Below are 26,758 nucleotides of genomic sequence, written 5' to 3'. Positions count from 1 at the left end.
CCCCCCCTCCCCTGGCCTCTCTGTCCCCCCCTCCCCTGCCTCTCTGCCCCTCCCCCTCCCCTGCCTCTCTGTCCCCCCCTCCCCTGCCTCTCTGTCCCCCCTCCCCTGGCCTCTCTGTCCCTCCCCCTCCCCTGGCCTCTCTGTCCCCCCCTCCCCTGCCTCTCTGTCCCCCCCTCCCCTGCCTCTCTGTCCCTCCCCCTCCCCTTCTCTCTCTGTCCCCCCCTCCCCTGGCCTCTCTGTCCCCCCTCCCCTGCCTCTCTGTCCCTCCCCCTCCCCTGGCCTCTCTGTCCCCCCCCCCTGCCTCTCTGTCCCCCCCTCCCCTGCCTCTCTGTCCCTCCCCTCCCCTGGCCTCTCTGTCCCCCCTCCCCTGCCTCTCTGTCCCCCCTCCCCTGCCTCTCTGTCCCTCCCCCTCCCCTGCCTCTCTGTCCCCCCCTCCCCTGCCTCTCTGCCCCCCTCCCCTGCCTCTCTGTCCCTCCCCCTCCCCTGCCTCTCTGCCCTCCCCCTCCCCTGCCTCTCTGTCCCCCCCTCCCCTGCCTCTCTGCCCCCCCTCCCCTGCCTCTCTGTCCCCCCCTCCCCTGCCTCTCTGTCCCCCCCTCCCCTGCCTCTCTGTCCCCCCCCCTCCCCTGCCTCTCTGCCCCCCCCCTCCCCTGCCTCTCTGCCCCTCCCCCTCCCCTGCCTCTCTGTCCCTCCCCCTCCCCTGCCTCTCTGTCCCCCCCTCCCCTGCCTCTCTGTCCCTCCCCCTCCCCTGCCTCTCTGTCCCTCCCCCTCCCCTGCCTCTCTGTCCCTCCCCCTCCCCTGCCTCTCTGTCCCCCCTCCCCTGCCTCTCTCCCCCCTCCCCTGCCTCTCTGTCCCCCCCTCCCCTGCCTCTCTGCCCCTCCCCCTCCCCTGCCTCTCTGTCCCTCCCCCTCCCCTGCCTCTCTGTCCCTCCCCCTCCCCTGCCTCTCTGCCCTCCCCCTCCCCTCCTCTCTCCCCCCCTCCCCTGCCTCTCTGCCCTCCCCTCCCCTCCTCTCTGTCCCCCCTCCCCTGCCTCTCTGCCCCCTCCCTCCCCTGCCCTCCTCTGCCCCTCCCCCTCCCCTGCCTCTCTGTCCCTCCCCTCCTCTTCCTCTCTGCCCCTCCCCCTCCCCTGCCTCTCTGCCCCTCCCCCTCCCCTGCCTCTCTGCCCCTCCCCCTCCCCTGCCTCTCTGTCCCCCCCTCCCCTGCCTCTCTGCCCCCCCTCCCCTGCCTCTCTCCCTCCCCCTCCCCTGCCTCTCTGTCCCTCCCCTCCCCTGCCTCTCTGTCCCTCCCTCCCCTGGCCTCTCTGTCCCTCCCCCTCCCCTGCCTCTCTGTCCCTCCCCTCCCCTGCCTCTCTGTCCCCCCCTCCCCTGGCCTCTCTGTCCCTCCCCCTCCCCTGCCTCTCTGTCCCTCCCCTCCCCTGCCTCTCTGTCCCCCCCTCCCCTGGCCTCTCTGTCCCTCCCCCTCCCCTGCCTCTCTGTCCCTCCCCCTCCCCTGCCTCTCTGTCCCTCCCCCTCCCCTGCCTCTCTGTCCCTCCCCCTCCCCTGGCCTCTCTGTCCCCCCCTCCCCTGGCCTCTCTGTCCCTCCCCCTCCCCTGCCTCTCTGTCCCCCCTCCCCTGGCCTCTCTGTCCCCCCTCCCCTGGCCTCTCTGTCCCCCCCTCCCCTGGCCTCTCTGTCCCCCTCCCCTGGCCTCTCTGTCCCCCCCCTCCCCTGGCCTCTCTGTCCCCCCCTCCCCTTTTCTCTGTCCCCCCCCTCCCCTGGCCTCTCTGTCCCCCCCTCCCCTGGCCTCTCTGTCCCTCCCCCTCCCCTGGCCTCTCTGTCCCTCCCCCCCCCCTGGCCTCTCTGTCCCCCCCCCCCCTGGCCTCTCTGTCCCTCCCCCTCCCCTGGCCTCTCTGTCCCTCCCCCTCCCCTGGCCTCTCTGTCCCTCCCCCTCCCCTTTCTCTCTGTCCCCCCTCCCCTGGCCTCTCTGCCCCTCCCCCTCCCCTGGCCTCTCTGTCCCTCCCCCTCCCCTGGCCTCTCTGCCCCTCCCCCTCCCCTGGCCTCTCTGTCCCTCCCCCTCCCCTTTTCTCTCTGTCCCCCCTCCCCTGGCCTCTCTGTCCCTCCCCCTCCCCTGGCCTCTCTGTCCCTCCCCCTCCCCTGGCCTCTCTGCCCCCCTCCCCTGGCCTCTCTGCCCCTCCCCCTCCCCTGGCCTCTCTGCCCCTCCCCCTCCCCTGGCCTCTCTGTCCCTCCCCCTCCCCTTTTCTCTCTGTCCCCCCTCCCCTGGCCTCTCTGTCCCTCCCCCTCCCCTGGCCTCTCTGTCCCTCCCCCTCCCCTGGCCTCTCTGTCCCCCCCTCCCCTGGCCTCTCTGTCCCTCCCCCTCCCCTGGCCTCTCTGTCCCCCCCTCCCCTGGCCTCTCTGTCCCTCCCCCTCCCCTGGCCTCTCTGTCCCCCCCTCCCCTGGCCTCTCTGTCCCCCCCTCCCCTGGTCTCTCTGCCCCTCCCCCTCCCCTGGCCTCTCTGTCCCCCCCTCCCCTGGCCTCTCTGCCCCTCCCCTGGCCTCTCTGTCCCCCCTCCCCTGGCCTCTCTGTCCCCCCTCCCCTGGCCTCTCTGTCCCCCCCTCCCCTGGCCTCTCTGTCCCCCCTCCCCTGGCCTCTCTGTCCCCCCTCCCCTGGCCTCTCTGTCCCCCCCTCCCCTGGCCTCTCTGTCCCCCCTCCCCTGGCCTCTCTGCCCCTCACGGCTGTGCCCTCTGAGGCCTAGGGAGCTGTGCTCCTCACACCCCTGGAACCCAGGCTCCAGATGGCCTCTGTCAGGGCACGGCCCCCACCGCTTGGCCACATGGGGCTGTGCAGCAGCAGAGGTCAGAGTTCTGTTCCACCAGGACAGTAGCTGACTGTGACCACCTGGCTGGCAAGTGTCCTCCAGCCCAGGTGCAGCGCAGGTCAGCCTTGGCTGTGAGGAGTCTCTGGGCCTCCCGGGGACCTGGTCCCAGGGGAGCCCTGGATGGGAATGAGGGAGGTCACAGGAGTGGCCTTGAGACTGGCTCCCTGATGGAGGACGTGGGCATTGAAACCAAGGCCACCGACAGGAGAAACCAAGGACAGGAAGAAGAAGACCGCCCTCCTCTGGCCTCTGGGTTGTCGGCTGGGAAGAAGGTCCCCTCTGCCACTGTCCTGGGTCCAAAGCAGCAGTGGGACATGTGCCGTGGTGGAACTCATCGTCCCAGTGCAGCAGGGCCCTCCGGTGTGCAGGGCCAGCAGCACCTGCACAAAAGACAGGCTCAAGAGATGGGCTCAGGTGACTCAGGGCGGGCAAGCCCAGCGTCTGCAGGCAGGCTGGACACCAAGGCACAAGTGGACCTGCAGTCGGGGTCCTTCTCTGGACTCTCTGCTTCCTATCTGAAGACCTTCAACTGACTGGATGAGGCCCACTCACACTGGAGAGGCCCCCGCCACGAGTGACAGAAAGCTGAACATGGACTGACCCAAGCTCCTGGTGAGGAGACAGGCCCAGATAGGGAGAGTGCATTTTCCAGAACTGCCCAGCTGGAGTTGGATGTGGGAAGGGCAGCCACAGAAGCACTATCCTGTGCATGTTTTAAGGCTAAACTTATTGCTCCATCACCAAGACGTGTGGCTACCAACACTTGTGAACCTGCAAAGAGACCCCCAAAGATGAAGCAAAACTCAAGGAATTCAAGTATGGTAGTGTGAGACTTTCTCCCCCAGTCTCAATAGCGATAGAGCCGCCAAGCTGAGTATCAGTGAGGACGTAGCCTGAGCTCGTGGTCACCAATGGGCCACAGGGCGCCTGTGGGACACCAACAGAGGGTGGCTCCTGCATTCTGACGGTGCACATGGAAGGTTCTCCAGGGCAGAGCCTGGCTGGGCTGCAAGACAGGCCTCAGTAGGGAGAAAAGGTGAAGGTCACGGAGCCTGCGCTGCAGCTGGTGGGGACAGCAGGAGTCCGTGGCGCCAGGCGTTTGGAGAACTCACAGTTCATGGAAATTGAGCAACACAGCCTCCGACAGTCAGGGTTCCTATCAAGAAATCACCTGGTCAGGAGATATTTTGAGATGACCGCTGAACTGTGGGTGCAGCTCGGTCACCTTTCAAAGGCGCCGCTGAGATTTGACAGCCAACGGGTGCAGCGGGAAACGGATGGCTGTAAAAATAAGAAAGGCCTCACATCAATACCAGAATCTTCCACTGGAAGACTCGCTCACACCCCTGCTCAGCAGAAGGAAGACAGCACATTAGACGGAAATTCCTGGCAGAGGGAAGCCTCGCGGCCGCGGTGCACAGTGGTGGAGAGTCCCACCTGACCGTGTGCAGCCTCGGGGCACTCCTCCCTGATGTCGGAGCAGCAGGCCGGCCGAGCCCAGAAGCCTGCAAAATTGAGCTGCTCCCGGGACCCAAGTCAGTGTGGACAGAGAGATCAGGGCTGGACTCCTCCCAGATCCAAACCTCCCACTGCCCAACCCGGGGCACAGCCACAGGATCAAGGCTCAGCCCAGCAAACTGGGCACAGCTTGGAAAGGGGTGTATTTCCTGGCAAGTGAATTATGTCTTAAAACAGAGCTCCAACGAGCCACTCTCTGCTGGGTCAGCATCTCAGCGCCGCTGTGTCTGCTATTTGTCACGGAAGTGGCTCTGGCAAGCAGGTGTCTTGGTCTGGAAATGGCAGAGAACACTCCGAGGTCCCTCAGTGCAAAGCCAGCCCTGTGTTGCAGTGTGACAGGGCACATTCACCTCCTGCCAGGGGCCTGGGATCCGCGTTCACTACAGACCCTCAGAGTCCCCCTCGCCTCGTAGCCCTGTGTGGCCTCAGCTTGGCCCTGGACACGTTTTCAGACTTGAACTCAGGGTCGGGAGCATGGCCATAAAATACCTGCTGCCCACCTGTTCATCTGGGAACAGAGGCCCAGCCCCTAACCCAGGCTTCCAAGCACACGGGCAATCAATCTGAGTTCCAAGGCCCGACAGCAGCGTGGGGCTCTGGCCACTCTATTTACACATGTCCCCTCCCCAGCAAGAGCACCGGGGACTCCGGGGACTCCAGCGCCCCTTTAACATAATGGACACCTCCCCCACCAACAGGACCCAGTCTGTGGGCCGCCGGCAGCCAGCAGCGCCCAGCAGCAGTGACAGACGGCTGCCCCCTGACCTGGCCCCGGGATGGGAGGGAGGAAGCAGGGAGCTGTGAGGCTGTGGGGGCTCATTCCCGAGCGATCGCCCCTCCTGATGCCCAGGTCCTTGGAGGGTTGGAGGCTGTTTCATTTACGGTTTGAAAAGATGCTCCTCTTCCCCCACAGCACGAGTGTGAGGCTATTTTTCTGTAAAGTTTTTAGGAAAAAAGTCCTCCCACCAGAATGAATCATCCTATTTTTTATTCTCATGGCAAATATTTAATAAATGAAGCAATTTTGAAGCCATTTAAAATGTTATTGATGAGGCAGGGCTATGAAAACCAGCCCCCAACTACCGCGGGGTCCCCTGGCCCCCTCGAGTGGGCCAGCAGCCGGCTACGGTGGTTCCGGAGCCGTGAATAATGCAGGGTTTCCTGGAGCAGGAGAGGAATTTCACATTTCACACAGATGTTTCCAGGGGCAGAAGGACGCCCTGGTACTGCTCCCCTGGTCAGCACACAGACCCTTCCACTTCCACTGTCCCCTGTCCACCTGCGAAGCCCAGGCACGGAGCACAGCTCTCTGGGTGAAGATGGCGTGGCCGTCGGGCACGAGGTGGGGTCAGGACAGTTTTGATAAATGGCTGGACCACACGTGGTCATTCTCGGGAACCATCATCAGAGGGTCCGACTTCTCTTGCTCTCAGCATTATCAAGGACCTATTACTCGGGCCACACTGCCTGTCGTCAGGATTGTGATCATGTCACACACGGAATCCCTCAGATGTCACTGGGGATATCACACTGGTGTGGCCGACATGATCCAGAAGAGGGTATGTCCTGTCTTCTCAATTCACTCCAGAGGTCCAGCTGATGCGTGCCCGAGTAGGGTGGGCCTGGCCACAGGGGTCCCGTGGTTTCCATGACAGGCTGGGGAGCCTGTACCCCCTTCATGCTGCAGACAGAAGCATGGGGGTGCCTCCCATGCCAGCCTCTTCCCTACTGTCGGGATCAGCTTGGAGGGGTGCCTCACCCTGGCAACAACCCCTAGACCTACAGGCAGCAGGCGGTCTGCTGGGGGCCAGCCACCGTGCCCTCCAGGAAGCTGGATGGAGGCTCTGCCTAGACTCAGAGTGAAGGCCAGGCACACACACGTACGATGTCAGCCCAGGGGGACATGGTCCTGGTGTCCCTGAGGGCACCTGGGCCATCAGGGCCTCCCTGCCACACTCTTCGCTGATTGACGGGCCCTGCCCTGTGCCCCTTCACCCCCACCCCGCCTCTGAGCCCTCCCCACTCCAGGGCCTTGGGACTCACATGGGCAGGATCCTCAGCTTCTTCAGTGCTCCTCTCGGTGCTGTGGCCGGAGTGACCCCAGGAGTTCCCGTGTTGGAGACCGAACCCACCCATAAATGCACTGTTCATGAGTGACCCCAGGAGTTCCCGTGTTGGAGACTGAACCCATAAATGCACTGTTCATGAGTGACCCCAGGAGTTCCCGTGTTGGAGACCGAACCCATAAATGCACTGTTCATGAGCGACCCCAGGAGTTCCCGTGTTGGAGACTGAACCCATAAATGCACTGTTCATGAGTGACCCCAGGAGTTCCCGTGTTGGAGACTGAACCCATAAATGCACTGTTCATGAGTGACCCCAGGAGTTCCCATGTTGGAGACCGAACCCATAAATGCACTGTTCATGAGCGACCCCAGGAGTTCCCGTGTTGGAGACCGAACCCACCCATAAATGCACTGTTCATGAGCGACCCCAGGAGTTCCCGTGTTGGAGACCGAACCCACCCATAAATGCACTGTTCATGAGCGACCCCAGGAGTTCCCATGTTGGAGACTGAACCCATAAATGCACTGTTCATGAGTGACCCCAGGAGTTCCCATGTTGGAGACCGAACCCATAAATGCACTGTTCATGAGCGACCCCAGGAGTTCCCGTGTTGGAGACCGAACCCACCCATAAATGCACTGTTCATGAGTGACCCCAGGAGTTCCCGTGTTGGAGACCGAACCCATAAATGCACTGTTCATGGCGTTTGGAGCTGGGGACTTGGGAAGTGATTCGGACACGGAGGTGTGCTTGGGTCTCTGTGACAGAGGTCCTCGGAGTCCCTTAAGTTAACCACATCTCCTGCCATTGAGTCACCGTGGGGAGTGGTGCTCAGGCTCTGAGGAGTGGTTCCCAGGGAGATGTGTCTGCAGGCCTCCTGGCTCCCCACGGAGGAGCCGTCTCCAGAGCTCCGGGGCAGCTCAGGAACCAGCAGCAGGTGTAGCAGCAGGGTCCGGCTGTTCTGGGTGTCAGGCTGCTGGGACCCACCATCCCTGCCGAGTGTGGGCAGAAGGCACCCACTGTGAGGTCAGCACTCGGCCCGCTCGCCAGCAGAATGGGGCACAGGATGGGCCTTGGGGTTCCCAGGGTGTCCACTCCCTCCTCTGAGCAGGTGCACAGGGCAACGGAGTGAGGTCCTAGAGGGGGTCCCATGGGCATCTGCTCAGTGTGTCCCATGCATCCTGGGGGCTCCTGGTTGCAAACCTGTCATGCTGAGACCCCCAGGGTTCCGGGAGGCCCACTTCATCTCTTCCTATTCTAGTTTTATTTTTCATGGGTGCACTAGAGTTTTGCGGAATCACAGAGGTTGCCGTGATGTGTCCCCTGCGCACAGCTCACACATGGCCCTGATGCATTCCCCCTGCTCGTCCCTTTTCCTCCCCCTTGCTGCCTCTCCTCTGTCTCCATGAGGTCTGTTTTCTTTCCCTTTCCCTCTCTGTCTTCTACAAGTGAGTGAAAACATGCAACCCTGACTTTCTTAAGCTGCCTGATCTCCTTTAGCATAATGCTCTCAAGTTCCACCCATTTTCCTGCAAATGGCATAATTCTGTTCTTATTTATGACTGAATAAAACTCCTTCATGTATGTGGACCACACTTTCTTTACCTGCTCATCTGTTGGTGGACACCTAGATTGATTCCACAATTTACTATTGTGAATTGTGCTGCTATCAATATGGATGCGCATATATCACTGTAGTACGCTGACTTTCGTTCTTTAGGTAAATGCCTAGGACTGGTATAGCTGGGCCATATCAATGTTCCTTGCCTGGACTTTTGAGGAGCCTTCAGGGGGTTGCGAGTCGTTGTACTAATTTGCAATCCCAACAGTGTATAAGAGTTCCTCTCCTGCAAACTCGCCAGCATTTGCTATTATTTGCATTCTTGATGGTTGCCATTCTAACTGGAGTGAGATGGAATCTCAGTATACAATTTGATTTGCATTTCCCTGATTGCTAATGATAGGAAACATTTTAAAAATGTATTTGTTGGTCATTTGGATTTTTTCTTTTGAACAACATCTGTTTAGTTCATTTGCCAATTTATTGAAGTTTTTGGCATTTTTTTGAGTTCTTTATATATTCTACATACCAATCTTTTGTCAGAAGAGTAGCTGGTGATGATTTTCTCCCAGTCAGTAGACTCTCTCTTTATGCTTTTAATTGCTTTCTTTGCTATGTAGAAGCCTTTCAATGTGGTGAATCACACTTATTAATCTTGGTTTTATTTCCTGAGCTTTAAGGGTCCTGTTGAAGAAGCCATCACCTGTGCCTGTGTGATGGACTGTTGATCCTGTCTCCTTACAGCAGTTGCAGTTTCTGGTCTGATTCTTAGGTCTTTGATCCAGTTTGAATAAATTTTTGTGCAGAGTGAGGGATTCATCCAATCTGCCCACATTTTATCAAGAAGATATTAAAAAAAACTTAAACAGACCAGTAACAAGCAGTAAGATTAAAGCTATATAAAAAATTTCTGATAAAGAAAAGTCTGAGACCAGACGGATTCTCAGTTGAATTCTAAGAGACCTTCCATGAAGAACAAATGCCAATGCTCTTCAAATTATTCCATAAAATGGAAATAGGAGGCACCCCCAAACTTATTGGATGAAGTAGTATCATCCTGATACCAAAAACCAGATAAAGACACATAAAGGAAACAAAACTGCCGACAATGTCCCTGACAACATGGATGCAAAAATTCTTAATAAAGCATTAGTAATTTGTATTAAAAAACACATTGATAAGATTCTTCGTCATGATCAAGTTGGTTTAATTCCAGGAATGCAAGGATGGTTCAATATGTGCAAAACAGTACATGTAATTCATGACATAAATAGAAGAACAAAAATCTTTGATCGTCTCATTAGATGGAGAAAAGGCCTTCTGCCAAATCTAGCATCCATTAATGCTAAAAACAATGAAGAAATTAGAGATAGAAGGAACTTGTCTGATCCTCACAAAGGTGATCTATGATAAGCCTAAAGCAGCCTCACACTAAAGGGGGAAAAATTGAAAGTATTCTCTCTAAAATCAGAACAAGACAAGGATGTTAACTTGCACTACTCCTGTTCAATATAGTTTTTGAAATTTTAGCCAGAACAATTAGGCAAGAAAAGGAAATAAAAGAGATACACATAGAAAAGGAGGAAGTCAAATCATCACTGACTGTAGATAATGTGATCATATACTTAGGAAACTCAAAGAATGCCACCAGAAGACTTCTACAGCTGATGAATTTAGCGAGGTAGCAGGATACCAAGTCAACATTCAAAACCAACCGCTCTCACGTACATAAACAATGAATCTGTTGGAAAAGAATCAAGAAAACAATTCTATTCACAGAGGCCTCTAAAAAATGTAAGTTTATAGGAACAAATCTAAAGAGGTTGAACACCTGCACAGTGAAAGTTAGAGCCCTGAAGAAAGGAGTTGAAGAGGATTCTAGGAGATGGAAAGATCTCCCCTGTTCACGGACAAGCAGAATGGGTCTTGTTGAAACAGCCACACTGCCAAAAGTAATGCACAGATCCAATGCAATTCCCATCAAAATACCAATGACATTCTTCACTGAAATAGAAAAAACAGTCCTAAAATTCATATGGAAGAATAAAAGACTCAAAATGGCCAGGGCAATTTTGAGCAACAAGAGCAATGCAGGGGCAATACAATACCTGACTTAAAATCCTACTACAGAGCCTCAGGAACAAAATCTCCATGGGGCAGACCCACGCTCGATTTGGAGAACACCGCATGGAACTGAAGACCCAGAGACACAGGCACAGTCAGCTGACCCTGGACAAAGGCACAGGAACACGTGTTGGAGAAAAGACAGGCTTTTTAACATTGGAGCTGGGAAAGGAAATGAGAGACCCAAGTGTAGAATAGCGAAGCTCACCCTCTGTCACCTCACGAAGGCCATCTCTGTCTGTTTTCTTGAAGGACCGGGGAAGCTCTTTCCTCCTTCCTCTCCCAGCTGAAGCTCAGAAAGGTGGGTGTAGGATGGGGTGTTTTGGAAATGAGGTGACTGTAGTTTGGGAAAGGCAAGAGAAAATAGAGGGGTGAAGATTTTTTGAAGGTAGAAACCAAAGTCTAGAGGACCCACCCCTCAGGAATGACTAGAGCAGCTGTTATGGCAGATGTGTCGGGATGCTGGGGTTGCACCAGAGCAGTAGAAAGCCAGCACTGTGGGGCGAATGGCCAGCCTGGGACCCCAGAGGCAGAAATTGAGCCACGCTGTTTCCATTCAGGTCTGATCACTATGAATTTGCTTACTGTTTCCTTATCTGTGTGTTACGTGGATCTGAGGAACCTTCCAGATGGTTCTTGCACAGAGTAGATTCCTACTCTGAAGTTCTGACTCAAGTTCTGAGTCAGAACGAAGGTGGGTGGGTAGGCGGAGGAGACGGTCCCAGGCTGGAGGTTCCCTGGGGGTGGATGGTTGAGAGCCACAGCTGAAGGGGCCCCAGCAAACTTCCAGCTGATTGGCTCACAGCGGCCCCGCCCAAACGACCCAGCCAATCGCCTCAAGAGCAGGAGGAGTGGGGGGGGGGGTAGAGAGGCTTGTGGGAAGCTGGTGGTGGCAGTTGGGCTCTGAGGGAATTCCTGAAGAGCTGTGTGGTGTGGTGTGTGTGTTCTAAAAATAAAGTTCGTTTCTGCTTGACAAGTGAATTGGGTGGTGAATTGTGCCCAGCCAGACTGCAGCATTTGGTGGCCCGTACGGGAATTCTCTTCAGGAATTCCCTCAGAGCCCAACTGCCACCACCGGCTTCTGGTGAGTCTCTCAACCCCCACTCCTCCCGCTCTTGAGGCCGATTGGCTGGGTCGCATGGGCAGAGCCAAAAGAGTTCCCCAATGAGCAGCTCTGTGGTCTGAAAGGGCGGGGAAACAGCCCAATGAGCATCACCGCAGAGGAGCCAATCAGCTGGCAGCTGGAAGTTTGCTGGGGCCACGGTGAGCCAATCAGCTGGAAGTTTGCTGGGGCCGCTCTGAGCCAATCAGCTGGAATTTTGCTGGGGCCCCTTCAGCTGTGGCTCTCAACATGGTACCAAGAAGGAGCAAGAGCTGTAGCACAGCAGGTCCCTGGTGGACATGCCCAGCTGCTTGGGAAGCTCCTTCCGGCTGTCACCAGCCCCGGGTAGAAATGTCCCTGTGACTGCAGCGAGCTGCCAGGAGCTGTGGGGTGCTGACTGTCAGGGGCAGCAGGTGCTCCAGCAGAGCTCCCCACTTTGGCCAAGTATGCCCTCTGGCTTAAGCCACCGTGGGAAGCCACCGTGGGTCCCCACCTGGGAGAAGGAAGAAGCCGCTGGTGATCTGGGTCAACCAAGACCTGCCATGTCTACAAGACCAGCCTTGGGGGGCCCTTGAATGATTTCTGCCCCTTGGGCAGGTCCTGGAGACCCCAAAGTGGAGGCACAGAGAGGCATGCTGGGAGGTTTTAGTGGCACAGGGACAATGGCCTTTTAATAGTTCAGTCACTGTAATTTAAAGTGTTACAGGGACTAGATCTCAGTCCTGAGAGCTGAAACTTCACATAGACATGGTTTCCTTCAGAATATAAGATCTGGGGGGACTGGGACAATTGAGGGGACATGTGGAGTAAGCTTACAGAGGTAAGGACACTGGGGGTGCAGACAGCAGTGTGGCTGGGGCTGCGGCCTGCCTGAGAGGGTGGGCCGGGGTCTCCCGCCACCGATTGAGCTGACCTTGCACCTGGGCTTGCTAGATACCGTCCAATTAAATATTGAAGGATTTACACCCAAAATGTCTGTCTGTGTCTTCAGTAATTAAATGTAGACCTTCATTTCTGACGGCAATTAGGTAGCAGATTGGCTGGTTTCGAGACAGCCCTAGTTAGTGACAGTAAACCAGGCTGGTGACAGGGTCTTCCCTTTAATTACTGCCTCAGCCGTGTGTGAACTCAAAGCCACTTTCCCGTGGCCGGGCGACGAGCCTGGAGGCCGGACCTGCACAGGGGCTGGCGGGAGCCTGGGTGCCGGCTGCTGGCCGTGCCAGAATGTGGCCACGTGCAACGGTCAGTTTGGAGCTGAGCTTCCTCCAGGTGCGGACTGTCATCCTGCCTGGAGATGAACACCCTGTGATTTGCTGTGTGATTTATAAGTTGAGAAGCTGTGGTGACGGCGTCCTCAGTCCTTTTCTCAGAGAGGTTTTATTTGAAACACCCTGGAGTGTCAGCGAACACGGAGCGGCTTTGGTGGGCTCTGCAGAGGCGGGTCACTGGGCTCCCACGCTGGCTCCCTGGAGACTGCTGGGCCAGCCACACTCGGGTCTGGTCCTGAGCACCAGCTGTGTGTCCACGCCCGAGCCCCTGATGCACATATGCCTTGGGCCAGATCCGGAACTGGCATTCAGAGGTGCCTGCCCCCACCGCTGCTCCTCCCTGTGGGGTTCCTTCCCGGTCTCAGTCCTTTGGCTGAACCTCACTGTGGCCCACTGAGCCTCGGAGGCATGAGGGCCACAATGCCCACTGCTCTTATAGACTGGCTCAGCTCCAGGGTCCCCGTCCCCAGACCCTAGGTAGGTCAGGCTGGACATCAGCCCTCAGGTCCAGACCTCACCAGCTCTGGGCTGGCTACTCACCCAGCCCAGTCTGGGAGGGCCCAGCTGCAGTCTCTGGGGGCTGAGGGCAAAGATTTCTTCCAGAAAACGGGACGTTTGGGGAAAGTTTGGTCGACAGCATCTCTGAGACCATGTGTGGCTGGTGTGCTGTGTTTTGGCCTCCCTGCGCCCAGGACACGTGGGTGGAGGGGCCAGGGACTCCTGTGTCCCCAGGTCTCATCTGCCCTGAACGTAAGTGTCAGGTGGACGAGCTCCTTGTGTTCTCCATGACTGGACTCACCTGAGACCATGGAAAACTCCGGAAGGGAGAAGGAGGTGCTGGCCCGGAAGTGAGGGTGGGGGGTCCTCCAGCGGCCTCTCCTCTCAGCAGGCAGCCGAGGGCTCATCCAGCCTGGGTCTGACTTTGCCCTGTTTCTCGCAGGTTTTCACAGTGGTCCGGAGCCAGGGCCTGTCCTCGGCCACAGCAGAAGCCGGCAGAGACCCCAGGCTCTCCTGGGTGAGCACAGGGAGGTCAGTGCCAGGTCATGTAGCTGCTTGCCCACAGGATCTGCTGGCCACATGTCCAGCTGAAGGCTGAGAAACCTGTCTCCTGGGAGAGGGCACAGGCTGGTGACCTGTAGGAGATGGGTGCCCGCTGCCACCTCTCCATCCTGCGCACCGCCTGGTGGGTGCTGCTCAGTTTTACTGCCGCAGCAAACAGCCCCATGCGAGTTATTTCCCACCCTCTTGGCATGTGGTCCCTGGGGGTCCCCTGTGGGGACTCCTCTGTCCAGGCCACAGCCCCAAGGGGGAGGGGAAGCATCTCTCCACAGGGGAGGGGGCAGGATGGGGTGTGGAGGAAGAGGGCCGTCCACTCCTTCCATCCAGGAGCGGGCCGCCCTTCTCCTGGGGAGCCGGCCGCATGTGACCGTGTGGGGGCCAGTCTTCCCCCGGGAATCCTACAGTGACCCTGGAATCCTACAGTGTGGAATCTCAGAGCACTGATGTGACATGTCTGCAGGCACAGGGACAGAGACTTGCTAGTCCTCCAGGTCTCCATGAGAGCCCTCGACCCCCCTCCAAGTCCACGATGCCAGAGGAGAGTCTGGCTGGCCCGGGAGGCCATCCCAGGGGAACCTTACTCATACGATTGTGTCTTGGGTGTTAAAGTGGCCACATGCATGGTGACTGCTCCAGGCCTCAGCCTCTGTGAGGGCACTGCTGGCCCTGGGCTCAGGGCCCATCCCTGTGGACACTTCCTCCCATGCGCCTTCACCTGTCCTGTCTGTTATGCACGGAGCTGTCCTTGGGGCTTGCTCTGCCCTGCTGGCTCAGTGAGGGAGCTGGTGGAGCACTTGTGGGGTGACATTGTGGACGGAGAGTGTCTACTGATGCCACTGTAAGGGGCACATAGCTTCAGACATGTGCAAGGTGCGCGATGGCTTGTGAGCCATGTGAAGAGCTTCCCGGTTGCCCACTGGGAGACAGCACCACCTCTGGGTTCTTTTCACTGGACAGGGGCAGACAGGGAGAGGGCCCTTCCTCTGTCCTTCCCAAGAGCTAGAGCCAAAGCATTTGCAGGTCCTCAGGCCCAGGGACTCCATGGCCAGACTCAGGGACCTTGCCAGGAGAATCCAATGCTCAGGGGTGCGGTGGCAGGCTCTGGCTCTGGGCCTGTCCTTACCTCCAATGTCCTGTTTGTGTTCTGTGGGTTCTGTTGGAGCCCCTGACCCTCTGTCCACTTACTGACCCCAGGACAATGGACAGGGCAGAAGTCTCCACCAGCTGAGAAGGGAGTCAGTGGCCATGTGTTGGAAGTCATCAGGTGACTGGCATCTTAGGAGGACATGCCCTCAAGGTCCAGGAAGCTGAGGACTTCCAGAATGATACAGGCGCTCCGGAGGTGCAGACATCTTGCTCCCACGGCGGGGACCGATCGCTACCTACGGATGTGCCAGGGGTCACAGGGAAGCAGAGCACTGCCACGGGACGCTGCCTCAGGAGTAGCATCTGGGAGGCCGGCAGGGAGTGACCTCGGGCGTGCGTGTTTATGGAAACGCTTCTGTCCGTCAGTGTGGGGAGACCCCAACAGCCAGCCAGGCAAAGCAGAGTTTAATGAAATCAAGCCAAAGAAGGTGGTGTCCACACTTTCTGCACACCTGAGAAACCCGAGGCACTAACAGTGTGGGTGTGAGCGGGGGACCAGACAGAGGCTGTGACAGCTGGGTGACAGCTGGGGCTGAGAGCAAAGGCAGAAAGAACCACGGCCCAGGAAGGTGCCCAGCCAGGCCAGTAAATAGGAGCCAGACTGGCCAGGTGACCACCTCAGAGCAGGCAGCAACAGCCCCCCCCCACACCACTGGCTCCTGACAGGGAAAGAAAGGGGACCCCCTACTTCTCTCAGGAAGCTGGGCAGGCCCCTCCGCCACCCAGCCAGGTCTGGTCCTGGCTGCCCGGCTCAGTGCCCAGGTTTCCTCGTAAGAGTCCCCTAGACTGGAGTGCACAGGAGAGGGCCGCGGGCCGGGAGGGACGTGGGGACAGACAGCGTGGAGGTATTTATTCAAAAAGGTCAAACGCACCAGGGTGGCGAGGGACTGGGCCTGCTGGGCCTGCTGTGGGCTGGTCCTCCCCGGGGCAGGACCCTCTGGGCAGTGGGGGTGAAGGCAGGCGGGAGAGCAGGGCGGAGGGAGGAGCAGCCAGGGAGGCAGACTGAGGGGGGAGACGGACTGAGGGCGGAGGCGGCCAGGGTCCCTGGGCGGGGACACGGCAGGATCCCGAGCTGGGGAGGCCCTTGGCAGCCATGGGAAAGACCCAAGGGACCGGGACAGCAGGAAGGAAGGGGTTCGGTCCGGCCAGCCTTGGCGATCCCTGGACAACGCCTGCTGTTTTTCCGGAGTGTTCTTAGACCCAGAAGTGGCAGCGCTTTCATGAGGAGGCACCTGGTGCTCCGCGGGGCGTTCCCTGTTCCTCCAGGAAGAGTTGAAAACAGCAAACAGCCTGAGAAAGGCCACTGTCAGCCGTCCTCCCGCTCAGGAAGGTCACTCCAAGCAGACGTCCGTGGGCCTGCTGAGGGCTTGTGCCGAGGCACAGCTGGGGGAACGTCACTGTGGTGTGGTCTATGACCATGGAGGTCACAGGCAACCCGAGGATCACGTCACAGTCGTTACGCGCCCGTATCCGTGCGGGCACGTGGCTCCTCTCTAGCAGGAGGGTGAGGACCTCTCGTAAGGCAGAGCGGCACTGACCAGGTGGAGAGAGCTCTCGGAGCAATGTGCAGTCAGCAGGGCTAGGGAGGTGTAAAGCTCTGCTCGAAACCGCAGAGGAGTTCAGGATGAACCCGGGAAAGGGGGGACAGCAGAGGACAAAGGCAGGTGTCACCGGATCACGAGGCGGCGACCCCGGGTCCAGGAGCTGCACAGCCAGCCAGGGGCTGAACACACCTGGCCAGTGGCTCCAGCTTCCTTAGCTTCTGTCCCTTCCTCCAACCTGGGACTAAGCAGAGGAAGCCCAGTGTGACCCACCCGTCACACTGGGCTCCTACTTCCTGGGAGCTGCCTCCTGTGGACAGCCCTGGCTCAGGCCCCTGGGCCTCCCTCCCTGCACGGGGCCTGCCCACTGGGCTTGTCCTGAGTCTCTGCTGAGCCCGGGTGCTGGGGAGCCCTCGTTGCAGGAGCTGAACACATGGCCTCTGTGGGTCCCTGTGGGTGGCCTGGTTCCCCTGGGGTTCACGAAGCCCCTTACCTGCTGTCCAGGCTGGTGCTCTCAGTGTCCAGCCAGGTGCTGCACCATTTGTGTTGGGCTCCCATTGGCTGGGCGTCCTTGGCAGCACTGGCCTTTCTCTGTCTTCTGGGCTATCTTTGTCCTCCTGTCCTCTCTGCTGTCCTTGCACCCTCCACCCATCCCTCCTGTCCTCTCTGCTGTCCTTGTGACATCCGCCCTATCTTGTACCATTTACTGTTTCCCAAGAGGAGGGTCCTGAGGGTGAGTGACCAGCTTCCTGTGACCTGCTGACCCAGCTGGGGTGCAGTGGACAGCTCTGGGCTACAGGGCTGCAGCCTGTCAGCTCGTCTCCCAGCAGTGTCACCAAGCTGTTCCTCAGCAGATCCCTGAGGGCCTGAGCTTGCTGTGGGTCCCTGCACCTCCGGAGTCTCACCTGGACTCTTGGGCTCTTCTTGGTCGCCTCCCGGCTGGGAGAACCAGGACCCTGTCTGCAAGGCAGAACCGTCCTCCCACATTGCCAGTGGGGGACCTGCGGCTCCTGCAGGTGGCCCGAGTGATGGAGAGGGGCGAGCAGAGTGGCTGACCTGCCTCTGCCCCCAGGCCACAGCTCCTGGAGCAGCCCGCCTGAAGGACCCCTCCCTGTTGCCCCTGTCCCCAGAGATGACGTTTCCATCCACGGCAGACCCTCTGGGGCTCCAGTGCATCTCAACTGACCTTGAGGACATCCTCAGAGCCCTGGCGAATGTGTGGACCTGCCCACTCCTGGAGGTCAGGAAATCCTGGAGGTCCTGCCCAAGGCTTTTCACCTTCCACGGGGCCGTTCCCAGCTGGTCTCCCTGATCCACTGCTCCTGCCCCCTCCTGCCCCACACTGCTGCCTGGCCGCCGGCCCTGCCCCTCAGTGTCCTCCTCATCACCACCGAGCACATCCTGCAGGTGTTTAACTTGCTCACTCTCGGCCTGTCCCCAACGAGGGTGGACACAGCTTTGGCTTGGTCACTGTGCCCGCACAGGAAGGACACCGGGAGCCTGGAGTACCACCTGAGCAATGAGTAGAGGCTCCTTCGCTCCCAGGGGCCTGTTTCAGGGCTTTCTGATGCTAATGTGCCGGGGGCAGGCTGTTGGCCTCTGAAGGGCCCCCTGCGGTCACAGGTGCAGTGGGTGCAGTGGGAGAGGCCTCTAGCCGCGGGGCCCAGCGCTGGAACCAGGGCCAGGTAATTGAACGTGGGGTTTCAGAGGCCTGTCATCAATTCTTGTAAATGTCACTTTGCGCCCGGGCTTTTCTGGCGGCCTTGCTTTCTCCTGGACTCAGTGTTGTTTTTCCCAGAGCTGCGTTTGGGGATTCAGAAGGTTCCTCTCCATTTGATTTAACACCCCGCGTCTCCAGTTCCTGATTAAGTCTGACATTGTCTTTATAGAGTGAGTTGTTAATAGAGGTGAAAACTGTTTTCACAGTGATTCTCCTCCTTCCCCCGGGATGGCTCCCAGAAGTGCCCTTGCCGAGGCGCGTGCTCTGTGCACCGCGGAACCCGTGGCCTGGCCGGCGCGGCACAGCAGGGTTAGCATGTGACCCACGGGGGCCGTGGGAACACTGCTGGTTCCCAGGGCTGTTGGCACCAAGGGCGGGACAGAGGCTGCTGTGTGCTCTCTGCAGTGCCCAGCGCTGGCCTCACACAAGGCAGGTGCCCAGCAACTTCCCTGAAGGTAGGAAATGAGAACATTCCCTGCAGCAAGGACTTTGGGACGAGGAACGGGGGCCCTGGACTGCCTGGGTGCCTCGGAGGGTCTCATGGGGAGTCTCTAGGCATGACGGCAGTGTGATGGCACGTGGCGACCAGCCAGCACGCCCCCCTCATGGCCTCCTTCCACCGTCAGGTCCGGGACCCTCCCCTCTCTTCCTGATTTGCTGTTTTTAAAAACATCCAGTTGGTGTTGACTTGGCCAGGTGGCTTCCAGCTTCCCCTGGGTGGCCTGTGGCTCTTCTCTGTCAACGTGGACAGTTCCATTCACAGGTCTTACTAACGGGGTGTCGTCAGAGCCCCTGGGGTGATGCAGGGGCTTCTCACACGGCTGAGGCTGCTGAGAAGGGAGCGGACTCCAGACGGGAGGAGACGGAGTCCCCACGTAAGAGTGACCTGGTGGTGCCAGAGCCCATCAGGGAGAGGTTCCTCAGGCTGGGCCGGAGGGGGTGGGCAGTGCCCACTGTGGGCAGAGCCGGGACAGTACAACAGGGCACATGTACCCAGCATCCACGACCCAGAACGGGTCGCGAGAGCCCCGAGGTGTCTGCGGGGGACCTGCACTGGCTGCCGCAGGGTCCCAGCCACACAGATTAGCCAGCCCAGAGCCAGGGGGTCCTCACGCTTCTCCTGTCCATGTTCACTGGCTCCCGAGCTGGACAGAGCCTGCTGGACTTCAGAGGAAGCCGCCCCGCCTGCCGGGAGCTGGGAGCTGAAGGAGAAGGGAATGACTCAGAAGAGAATCGGGCTTCAGTGTGGAGGTCACCGCCGAAGCTGCGGGGCAGGGGGTGCGGGGGACAGTGCTGAGCGTGGCTTCAGGCCGTGGACCCCCACTCCTGCTCGGTGGAGAGGCGGCTTCCGCCGCGGGTCTTCATTCAGCCATGTCCTCTGCACGGCCTGCCCTGACCCCACCCCTGCTCCCTGCCTTCCTGACACCGTCCTCCCTCAGGTCTCCAGGGCCTCCTCTGGAGCCTCCTGTCCCAGCCACAGGGACCTGAGGTGGCTGTGCCTAAGGGCTCCTTTCTACCCAGGCCTCCTGTGTGCAGGGCAAGGAGCCCAGAGCTTCCCGCTCTCAGGAGGAGGCCCGGTGGGACCCCAGAAGGGCTCGGGGTGAAGCCACCGCCAAGAGGTGGAGGCAGAGCACCCTGCCCAGCCCTGTGGCTCCCGCCCCTCCCACCCTGTCCTCCACGTCACCCGACTCAGTCTCAGGGCATCTGCGTCCTTGCTTGCTATCTGAGTGGGGTCGCTCGGCCCATGCTCTCAGACAGATGATGCCACCCTGTGCCCAGATCCCTCCTGGCCAGACAGGACCCGTTTGCTGGGCAGCCTGTCCCTCGCCGGGCCCTGCCTGGGCAGCACGGGACACCTCCAGGTCTGAGAGCTGGAGACCTGCAGGGCTCCTTGTTTTCAGAGTGGCCCAGGTGGCATGGCTCCGTGTCCTGGGGGATGGTGCCACCCACAAGTCGCACATGGAGGGGAGGAGCTGGCCTAGGGACCACAGGGGACTGGAAGTTGCCCCTCCAGCGGGTGCTTCAGCACCTGGGGGGCGAGCAGACCAACCCACTCCCTGTGCTACCTGTGGACTTGGTCCCCGTCATCCTGAGAGTGGCAGCAGGTGCCCCTGGCGCTCTTGGTAATGGAGAGTGATTCGCTCACTTTCTGCTGAAAATACAATCTTGGTCAGAAAATGGAATGTCTGTTTCTCTAGGTTGATTTCATGTCGAAGTCTCCTTCTTCCCTGGGCTCACGGTGTGCAGGGCCACAGGTCAGCTGAGAGAAAGGCAGGCGGTCGGGAGCCCACCCTGCTGGGTCTCTTCCCAGCCTCGTCCTCATGCCGCTCAGCCAGGTCCCTGGGGTTGGAATGGCAGGGAGGGACGTGGGAGCCCGGTGGGGCTGCCAAGCATGGTGGCAGCGTCTCACTGTCCCAGGGCAGGGTGTTGCCGTCAGCCTGTCCCCTAGCTGAGTCACCAGGCTGTCCCATGGCCCTGTACCATGAGCCCTTCCAGGGGTCCTCGAGACCAATCCAGGGTGACTCCCCTCTCCCACCATTCTGCTCTCGGGCCCCACTCAGCGTCCCACCTGGCAAAACCCAGGAGGGGCCAGTCCCAGTCGGTCCTCTTGCTGCTGTCATGGACACTGGGCTGTCTCACACACGGGTCCGAGGACAGAGCAGAGTGGACAGTGGACAGTACTCTAGGTGATACTGCGGCAGAGCAGGGCCTGCTGGGAAGCCAAGGCCACCACCGTCCTTTCTCACCAGTTCTTGGGATCAAGCCAGAAAGATTTCAGACTTGTCACTCAGAATAGCAGGCACGAGGTCTTAGAAGGGATGGGACAGGGGAAAAGGGGGCACGCTCCAGAGAGACAGTGGGTCCTCTCAGAGGGGACAGGGGCAGTGGGCCTCTCCTGCCCTCCGAGTTAACCGGGGGTCCCAGGGAGGTTTCCTGAGAGTCCCACCCATGTCCACCTCTTGACTTGACTGACAGCAGGGTGACATCAGCCTTTCAAGTCCCATTATTCATGACCACTCTAGGTCACTTTGGCCCATGCTGCTCCGTTCTAATTGGAACCTGTGCTTACAGGTTTTATGGTTAGGGGAATCATCCTTATCTCCCTGAGTTCTGGGATCTGGTCTGTGTAAGGGTCACAAAGTCCCCTCTTCAGGGTGGCTTGTGTTCTTCTTATCAGCCTTTCTGGCCTGCATTGCTCCTGCAGATAGCAGGTAGTTTGCTGAGAAATGTGACGCATCCTATTGACTTCAGCCAGGCAGGGCTTCAGGTAAATTGCTTTTTAAAAAGAGGAAGCACGTGGGGGCCAGCACAGTGGGCCCTGTTTATAGAATTATTCCCTGAAATTCTGCCCCCCGCCCCCCTGTCTGTGTGTTCCTGTCTGTGAGATCCAGTCCAGAGCAGTTTCTCCCCTTCCTGCTTCTGTACAACTTGGTAGGTTGGATTTTCAACTCATTAGTCCATTGTAATTAAGTTGTTATTTTTGATTAATTTGTTGACAAAAAAATTGTTGCTAACCTTGTCTTTGGACTGCTGATGACGCAGGCAAAGGTGAATCTATTCCCAGGGCTCTAAGAGTAGCTGGAGAAGCACCGTGGGCTTCCTGCACCTCTGTGAGGGACAGCCTCGCGGAGTCACTGTGGGGAGTGAAGGCGGCGATGTCTGCACCCCAAAGCAGCCGCGAGAAGCAAGAGATCAAAGACTTCACTCCACCAAGGAGACACCATGGAACCCAACACAAGTCAGAAAAGCAGTGGGGAAGGGGCAGGAACACTGAGGCACTGGAGAGGAGTGTGGGTGCCAGCAGGTCGCCCTGAGTGTGAGTGGGGAGGAAGGAGAGAGGTCAGTTAACGAGCAAGACCCAGTTTCCACTCTAGCCCGCCCCCCCCCCCCCCCCCCCCCCCCCCCCCCCCCCCCGGCAGCCCTGGCCTGTGCTCCCCCAGCGGGAAGGCTTCCAGATGCAAAGCAAACTCCGGCCTGAAGGTAAGTTTCAAGGACTGTGACCCCAGCCTGAGGTCTCGGAGCCGCTCTATAATCGTAGACTGAGATACAGAAAGTCAGGAACCAGGTAGATCTGTACACAAACTGACGTTCAAAAAATGCCCTTCCCCACGAGAGCCAAATGCCTGTTCTCCCCACTGCCCCCCACCCAGGAAATGCTCAGAAGACCTGCATTAGGTCCCGGAGAAGCCACAGCAGATGTAGAAGGATTCAAGTCCTGCAAAGGCTGCTCCTGAATCAACAGCATTAAAATTCAAACCAATGGGAGAAAGATCTTGGAAAATCCCCAAATTGTTGGAAACAAAAGAACACATTTCTAATATCCAATAGGCCAAAGAGGAAAATGAAAGGAAATTTATAATATATATATTTAAATTTTAAAACTATCTTCATTTTTATTTATTTATTTTTGTGTGGAGCTGAAGATGGAACCCGGGGCTTCATGCCTGCGAGGTGAGCGCTCCACCCCTGAGCCACCACCCCAGCCCTTAGGATGTATTTTGAATGGAAATTAAACCAAAATAACAGAGATCAAAATTTGCCAGATGCCACCAACGCAGTGACAGGTCCTGCAGGTGAGTGCTGGTGGAAGGAGAGCAATGGCCCCTTGGGACCCACAGGACAAGGTCACACTCAGCCTCGTGTGTTGGAAGAAAGCAAATCGCCAACGAGAGCAGAAGACACGACAGAGAAAGCGACAGGACCGACCCCGGGGCTCTAGAGCTGTTGAAGCACAGTCCGTCTCGCAGAGGGGCTCGGGCAGCGCGTCACGGCGCGTTCTTCATCCCAGAAGCCAAAGCCAGCCCCGCTCTCCCTCCCCCAGGGCAGAGGAACCATGCTTCTCGGTGGCCTTCATGAGGCCACATGTCTGGGACACAAGACACGACACCAAGGCTGTGCGGAAGAAAACCACGGAGCAGTCCTCTCAGAACACGCGGTCAGCAGCGCCAAGCGGGGTCCAGCAGGTGGAGCTCAGCAGAGGGCAACGACATAGCCTCGTCCCGGGAAGCCAGCCTTCCGCACCCCGAGTCACCGTCCTCAATGGCTGGATGAGCACCACGGAGGGAAAGGCATGTGGCACCTCAACTGAGGAAAGAGGCCCAGGATGACACTGGGTGGAAGGCTGGGGGTCCCTGGAGGCAGGGGGCATCGCCCACTCTCACCACGGCTAGTCGGCATGAGACAAACGCACACGTGTACACACACACACACACACACACACTCAACACTCTCACACACACACCGACACACAGACACACACACAGACACACTCACACACTCACACACGTGTGCACGAGGCTTCTTATCCGAAGGTGAAAGAAGCAGAACTGTATTCAGAGGTGACGTGGGGTCCACGTGGAAATCCAGGGAAATCCACATAAAGGCTGCTGGAGGCCGTAAGCGAGCTCAGCGTCCCTAGGACACAAGGTTAGTATAAGATCAGTCGCAATTTATCAATTATGTTTATGACACCAACCCAGAAAATAAAATTAAAAAATATCTGTAATGATATCAAAATATGGAATACTTGTGCACAATTTGACCTCACGTGAACAAGGCCGAGACACTCAAATCCTTAAAGCATTTCCCAGAGAAATTAAAGAGGAAGAAGAGAGAATGAATTCATGAGCCAGAAGGTTAAACATTGTTCTCTCCAAACTGGTCTATAGGTTCATACAATCAGCTAAGACCTTATTCAATCTGTTCCGAGAAACCGACCAAGTGATTCTAAAAGTCACTCAGGGAACCTCGCTATGCCCAGCGGCTCTGAGGAACCCGGGTGGAGACACATGGTGTGCACGGGGGCAGCATCGAGGACGGGGAGCCTGAGGAGGAGCTCTGTGCCCCAGCGGAACCACACAGGCAGCCGGAAATAGATCTGTGCCTGGATAACAGCTGGTTTAACAAATTTGCAAAAGCAACTCAATAAAGACAGGGTAGCCTTCCAAGATATGGTGCTGGGACATTTGGATATACACATCCGAAAGAGAGAGAAATGTGATCCATACCTAATTCAAAATGGGTCATATCCTAAAAATATAAAATCTAGACTCTAAAAATTCTTCAGCTTTACATAGGAAAAAAAATCTTCTGTGATCTTGGTTTCGGCAAGTAATTCATAGATATCCTACCCAAAAGAAAAATCCATCAAGGAAAAACAACAATAAATTGGACTTTGTTGGAATTAAAAACTTTCAAAGATTACTATTAATATAGTAAATGACCAGCCACAGACAGGGAGGGAGTATGTGTAGGGCTGACATTCGGTGAAGAAGTTGTCTCCAGAACTTACCAAGAGCTCTCACAAAGCACAGTAAGAAATGACCACCAGGAAAACACGAACAGAGCATTCCCAGAAGATATTTGGACAGCAAGTAAGAGTGTGAGGACTCATCATGGGCCCCCAGGGAAGGGCACATTGACCCCCAGGACCGTCCACTGCATCCCTGCCAGGGCAGAACAGCCAAGCCCAGACCCTGCCCCCTGCTGGGCTGCCCCGGCGCAATGGAGCCCCCGCGTCTGAGGGCACTCCCTCGGAACTCTGCTTGGCCATTTCTCTAACTGGGTTGTGGAGTCTTGGGTCCTGGGGTGACTCAATCCTTTTGTATCAGGAGGAAGTCTGCCCTCCCCAGGTCTGCCCAAGGGACTCTCAACCAAGCACAGCACAGTGGACTCCGCGGGCATCCTGGGAGCAGCAGGAAGAGCCAGCCAGGGGGTTCCTCTGGCCGGCCCTCTGGGCCCTCTGGTCCACTCACAGGCTCTGGGTTTTTCTGCAGGACTTTGGCTTGAGAACGTCACCAGGACCCTGTGGCCCATCTTCAGGGCTCTCTAATGGCCCCGGTGAATCTTCCTCTGTCCTCGTCCTGTTTTAATCTGTGGAGGGGATGTACCAGAAGTCCCGTTTCCAGCTCCCCGCGGCTCCTTGGCTGACCGCCGCCTGCGCTGAGCGGAGACACTCCCCGGCCAGCTGCTCACACTCTGTGCTTCCTGGTTCCTTCTGGTGACACCCATCAGCATGAAACGCAGAAGCCCCTCACCCTCTTCTCTCACCTGCGCTTACCCTTCTCCAGGGTGATTAGCTCTGAGCTAATCAGGGTTTTTGACTCAGAAAAATGCCTCACTACTGAGTATCTGTTTCTTGAATTCGGAATCTTCCGGCTCCTAATTAGCATAAGACCATTTTATAGTCCAGTAGAGATGATCAAAACGATGTCTGCTTAATCCAAGAGCACGTTCTCCTTCCCATTCAACCATAATTTGATCAGATTCCAGAGAGGTTCTTTTTTTTTAACTTTTTTTTTTTGGTCCATACTTGTGGAAATGTGAAATAACCAAGCAGTTAAAATTCATGATCTACACTTCTGTGTCATTATTATTGCATTAGCATGAAATTATACTTCTAGTTAGTCATAATTATACTCATAATTATTCAATTTATCACCATAGGTCCTCCCGGAAGTTCTATTGGAGGATTTATTAACATTAATAAATTGTTTTTCTTCATCTCCACGTTATGAATTCTTCTCACGTGTGACATGATCTATTACCCAAAAAACCACAACCAACCCCCGGCACTGGGGGTCCACTCAGCTCGGCTCCTGAGTCTGCAGCCACTGTCACCAGGGAGAAGTAGCTTCAGGCCACCACAGCTTGTGGTGGTCCGATGGCTCTCCAAGGGAGGGTTCAGAGAGGACGGGAAACATTCCCTCTGGGCCACCCTGTCTGCCAACAGCCCTGATCCTGGGGCCACTTCCCGCAGCTCAGGACCTGGCCAGGGCCTAGGATCCGGCCGGCTGGGCCCTTCCGTCTTCAGAGCCATCACCACCTCCACGTCCAGCCTGGGACCTCCCCGCTCGGCCTGTTCCTCCCGCCTCCCTGCCAGGCTCAGGGTTCCACCCCGGCTCTGCCCATCCCCGACAGCCCTCTCTTTGACGGCCACTTGGCCCTTTAGCTGTTGATGGCCCTGAGGAGTGCTGAGGATGCAGGCCGGCCCCCACGTTGTGACGGTGAAGCCCTGACCCTGGGTGGGCCTCTAAGGAAGCACTGAGGGCAGGTGGGTCATGGGTGGCCCCGACCTGGTAGGACTGGTGTCTTCACGAGGCATATGGACAGCTTGCAGTCTCACTCTGCCACCTGCGGACACTGAGAGGGTGGCCATCTGCGACCCAAGGGACCTCACCCACCATCTTTGCTGTGGACAGTGCAATCTCAAGCATCAGCCTCCAGAACTGTGAGAAAGCAAGTTCCTGTTGCGGAAGCCGCCAGGCGGTGGTGTCCTGCTCTGGCGGCCGAGCAGACTGGTGCAAGGCAGGGCTGGGCCAGCGCTCTGCCCGCTGGTGGACACGCGGCGCCCTGCTCTGTGCTGCCTGCTCGCCTGGCTCTCTGGTGCCAAGGTTCTCAGGATGTTTCATTATTACACCTGCCGTCCCAGGAGGCCTGTGCCACTGTCATCCTCTCCACAGAGGAGACAGCTGAGGCCAGCCAAGGGCCCTGGCGGCCAGTGGCAGAGTAGGTCAGGACCACACCGCCCACTGTCTGAGCTGTCCTGTGGTCTCTGTCCCTACATACACCCTCAGTCTCCTAGGCCCTGCTGGCCACCTGCTGGCCACCTGCTGGCCGATGTGCCCCTGCTGACCCAGGAACACAGGAGCGGGCGGCTGCAGGCCTGAGGCCCACACCTCCCTGCTGTGCAGCGTCCTCATGGGGCCCCTCTCTGTGTTTTGGGTGGAGAGGACCCTGAGCCACTGTGGGGTTGCTCTCCCCTGAAAGGTGGCTCGGGACTCATCTTCTGTCTACCAAATTCA

General features: G+C 57.8%; 1 long non-coding RNA gene across 1 annotated transcript; it reads left to right on the top strand.

Moving 5' to 3' along the window:
• Positions 1-22,359: 22,359 nt before the first annotated feature.
• On the top strand, positions 22,360-25,468 carry LOC124092121 (uncharacterized). The gene is made up of 2 exons (XR_009226727.1): positions 22,360-23,381; positions 23,624-25,468. It is a non-coding gene; the product is annotated as an uncharacterized LOC124092121 (long non-coding RNA).
• Positions 25,469-26,758: the final 1,290 nt, after the last annotated feature.

This window comes from Marmota monax, unplaced genomic scaffold, assembly GCF_021218885.2.
Source record: "Marmota monax isolate L192 unplaced genomic scaffold, Marmota_monax_Labrador192_F-V1.1 WCK01_AAM20220418_F8-fsc00234, whole genome shotgun sequence".
In the NCBI taxonomy this organism is placed as follows: domain Eukaryota; kingdom Metazoa; phylum Chordata; class Mammalia; order Rodentia; family Sciuridae; genus Marmota; species Marmota monax.
This window is presented reverse-complemented; position numbering and strand designations above follow the sequence as displayed.